Source organism: Ctenocephalides felis, unplaced genomic scaffold, assembly GCF_003426905.1.
Source record: "Ctenocephalides felis isolate EL2017-DRISC unplaced genomic scaffold, ASM342690v1 CF-g0.4_SCAFFOLD_01886, whole genome shotgun sequence".
Lineage (NCBI taxonomy): Eukaryota > Metazoa > Arthropoda > Insecta > Siphonaptera > Pulicidae > Ctenocephalides > Ctenocephalides felis.
The window spans coordinates 169,438,451-169,443,168 of record NW_020538040.1 but is presented as its reverse complement, the minus strand read 5'-3'; positions in this window follow the sequence as shown (position 1 = coordinate 169,443,168).

Here is a 4,718-nt window from a genome sequence, read left to right as displayed (position 1 = left end):
AATAAAGGTAGAGGTAGAGTAAAGGTAAAGGTAGAGCACTATATAAAGGTAGAGGTAGAGTAAAGGTAAAGGTAGAGCACCATATATAGGTAGAGGTAGAGTAAAGGCAAAGGTAGAGCACTAAATAAAGGTAGAGGTAGAGTAAAGGTAAAGGTAGAGCACTATATAAAGGTAGAGGTAGAGTAAAGATAAAGGTAGAGCACCATATATAGGTAGAGGTAGAGTAAAGGCAAAGGTAGAGCACTAAATAAAGGTAGAGGTAGAGTAAAGGTAAAGGTAGAGCACTATATAAAGGTAGAGGTAGAGTAAAGGTAAAGGTAGAGCACCATATATAGGTAGAGGTAGAGTAAAGGCAAAGGTAGAGCACTAAATAAAGGTAGAGGTAGAGTAAAGGTAAAGGTAGAGCACTATATAAAGGTAGAGGTAGAGTAAAGGTAAAGGTAGAGCACCATATATAGGTAGAGGTAGAGTAAAGGCAAAGGTAGAGCACTATATAAAGATAGAGGTTGAGTAAAGGTAAAGGTAGAGCACCATATATAGGTAGAGGTAGAGTAAAGGCAAAGGTAGAGCACTATATAAAGATAGAGGTTGAGTAAAGGCAAAGGTGGAGCACTATATAAAGGTAGAGGTAGAGTAAAGGTAAAGGTAGAGCACCATATATAGGTATAGGTAGAGTAAAGGTAAAGGAGGAGCACTATGTGAAGGTAGAGGTAGAGTAAAGGTAAAGGTAGAGCACCATATATAGGTGGAGGTAGAGTAAAGGTAAAGGCAGAGCACCGTATATAGGTAGAGTAAAGGTAAAGGTAGAGCACCATATATAGGTAGAGTAAAGGTAAAGGTAGAGCACCATATATAGGTAGAGTAAAGGTAAAGGTAGAGCACCAGATATAGGTAGAGTAAAGGTAAAGGCAGAGCACCATATATAGGTAGAGTAAAGGTAAAGGCAGAGCACCATATATAAGTAGAGTAAAGGTAAAGGCAGAGCACCATATATAAGTAGAGTAAAGGTAAAGGTAGCGCACCATATATTGGTAGAGTAAAGGTAAAGGTAGAGCACCATATATAGGTAGAGTAAAGGTAAAGGCAGAGCACCATATATAGGTAGAGTAAAGGTAAAGGCAGAACACCATATATAGGTAGAGTAAAGGTAAAGGCAGAGCGCCATATATAGGTAAAGTAAAGGTAAAGGCAGAGCACCATATATAGGTAGAGTAAAGGTAAAGGCAGAACACCATATATAGGTAGAGTAAAGGTAAAGGCAGAGCACCATATACAGGTAGAGTAAAGGTAAAGGCAGAGCACCATATATCGGTAGAGTAAAGGTAAAGGCAGAGCACCATATATAGGTAGAGTAAAGGTAAAGGCAGAGCACCATATATAGGTAGAGTAAAGGTAAAGGCAGAGCACCATATATAGGTAGAGTAAAGGTAAAGGCAGAGCACCATATATATTTAGAGTAAAGGTAAAGGCTTAGCACCATATATAGGTAGAGTAAAGGTAAAGGCAGAGCACCATATATAGGTAGAGTAAAGGTAAAGGCAGAGCACCATATATAGGTAGAGTAAAGGTAAAGGCAGAGCACCATATATAGGTAGAGTAAAGGTTAAGGCAGAGCACCATATATAGGTAGAGTAAAGGTAAAGGCAGAGCACCATATATAGGTAGAGTAAAGGTAAAGGCAGAGCACCATATATAGGTAGAGTAAAGGTAAAGGCAGAGCACCATATATAGGTAGAGTAAAGGTAAAGGCAGAACACCATATATAGGTAGAGTAAAGGTAAAGGTAGAGCACCATATATAGGTAGAGTAAAGGTAAAGGTAGAGCACCATATATAGGTAGAGTAAAGGTAAAGGTAGAGCACCATATATAGGTAGAGGTAGAGTAAAGGCAAAGGTAGAGCACTATATAAAGGTAGAGGTAGAGTAAAGGTAAAGGTAGAGTACCATATATAGGTAGAGGTAGAGTAAAAGCAAAGGTAGAGCACTATATAAAGGTAGAGGTAGAGTAAAGGTAAAGGTAGAGCACCATATATAGGTAGAGGTAGAGTAAAGGCAAAGGTAGAGCACTATATAAAGGTAGAGGTAGAGTAAAGGTAAAGATAGAGCACCATATATAGGTAGAGGTAGAGTAAAGGTAAAGGTAGAGCACCATATATAGGTAGAGGTAGAGTAAAGGCAAAGGTAGAGCACTATATAAAGGTAGAGGTAGAGTAAAGGTAAAGGTAGAGCACCATATATAGATAGATGTAGAGTAAAGGTAAAGGTAGAGCACCATATGTAGGTAGAGGTAAAGTAAAGGTAAAGGTAGAGCACCATATATAGGTAGAGGTAGAGTAAAGGCAAAGGTAGAGCACTATATAAAGGTAGAGGTAGAGTAAAGGTAAAGGTAGAGCACCATATATAGGTAGAGGTAGAGTAAAGGTAAAAGTAGAGCACCATATATAGGTAGAGGTAGAGTAAAGGTAAAGGAGGAGCACTATGTGAAGGTAGAGGTAGAGTAAAGGTAAAGGTAGAGCACCATATATAGGTAGAGGTAGAGTAAAGGTAAAGGTAGAGCACCATATGTAGGTAAAGGTAAAGGTAGAGCACCATATATAGGTAGGTGTGGAGTAAAGGTAAAGGTAGAGCACCATATTTAGGTAGAAGTAGAGTAAAGGTAAAGGTAGAGCACCATACTCGTATATAGATAAAGGTAGAGTAAAGGCAAAGGTAAGGCACTATATAAAGGTAGAGGTAGAGTAAAGGTAAAGGTAGAGCACCATATATAGGTAGAGGTAGAGTAAAGGTAAAGGAGAGCACTATGTGAAGGTAGAGGTAGAGTAAAGGTAAAGGTAGAGCACCATATATAGGTAGAGGTAGAGTAAAGGTAAAGGAGGAACACCATATGTAGGTAGAGGTAGAGTAAACATTTACCTTCACTTTACCTCTACCTTTATATGGTGCTTTACCTATATATTGTTCCTTACATTTACCTTCACTTTACCTCTACCTTTATATGGTGCTTTACATATATATTGTGCCTTACATTTACCTTCACTTTACCTTTTACCTTTAAATGGTGCTTTATCTATATATTGTGCCTTACATTTACCTTTAATTTACTTCTATCTATATATGTTGCTTTACCTATATATTGTGCATTACATTTACTTTTAATATGCTTTACCTATATATTATGCCTAACATTTACCTTCACTTTACCTCTACCTTTATATGGTGCTTTACCTATATATTGTGCCTCACATTTATTTTATATGGTGCTTTACCTATATATTGTGTCTTACATTTACCTCTACCTTTATATGGTGCTTTACCTATATGCACAAATGCACAAATAGTTACTTTTTTATTTCGGATCACTAGAAAGTTTGCAATCATGGACACGATCACGTGGCAATTTTTTGAGACCACTCACTTCGACAACTGCTAATTTTTAAAATTATTTATTTTTTTGTTTTTACTTTTTTCTGTATTCTTGTAACGTGGATAAATAAATGATAAATAATAATAATAATAATAAAATGTATTGATTTTTTTTACGATGATTTAAAAATGTCCCGAAATTTATGCGTCTACACTAGAATACCTTAAGGAAAATTGTAATATTTTATTTATCATATTTTATCATAATTCAACCACTTTTCATAGACCTGTAATGTTTAAAACATCAGTTTAGACCATAGCTTCCCAAACTTTTACGCGTGTTAAGGTCTTTCGATGTTTTTTGCTTTGGGATAGATCTGTTTAATGTTTACACCACTTTGATGGTACAATAAAGTTCAGTGTTAAATTTAATATTATAATAATATACTATTTATAATTTTATTAAAAAAGTTATTGTGTATTTTTGTATAAATATAATAACGTGCTCTCTAGATTCCCTACTTACATGATATTGAAGTTTTATTTAATTTCTAACTATTCTGAAGATTAGTATTAAAAACTTAATATAAAATTCAAATTAAAGTTCATATATTAAAAAATAAAACAAAAAAATAAGCAATTAATAAATCTGATATTTTAACATTAAATTATCAACCCATTTCTATTTCGTGGACCCCAAAATTTGTTTTTCACTATAGTAGACCTCTTTGAAATTTTCTTCTGGGTAATTAATTTATATACTTCACTATAATATAATAAGAAATATATTTATGTATGTTTAAGCTTTACGCTATTTTGAATCAGTGTTTTCCCAAGAAGCACCAGACCCAGGTTTATCGAACAGGTTCGTCGGCGAAGGTCGTTAACGCGTTTACTTTGTATGAAGAGGGTTGCGCGTTTGATTCCCCGCTCTGGCAATCTGATATCGGGGAGGGCGATGTCCATTTTCAATTGAAAATATAGATCAAAATATGTTTCCAATTGAAAATAAGCCTATCTCGGGCACTGCGGTGTGAAATGGCAATGGGAAATCTCTCACACTATTCTTCTCTGAATCGAGTTGGAGTTTTAACTCAGCTCACGGACCGGCCTAGGGCAGTACACCCTTTATTGTTATATTTAGTATAACATAATAATTGTTGTAGAATAATTGTCTACTGTTATATTTAACAATTATTTTCATTAAAGCAAAAAATCTTAGCTTTAAAATTTTTAACAGCATTTTTTGCTTCCTAATGTGTCTTTCACAATTTCTAATATACTATACTGTGACAGTAACACTTCATATTTAGCTTCAGATTATTTATGATATCAATATAACTTTAAATGGTTTC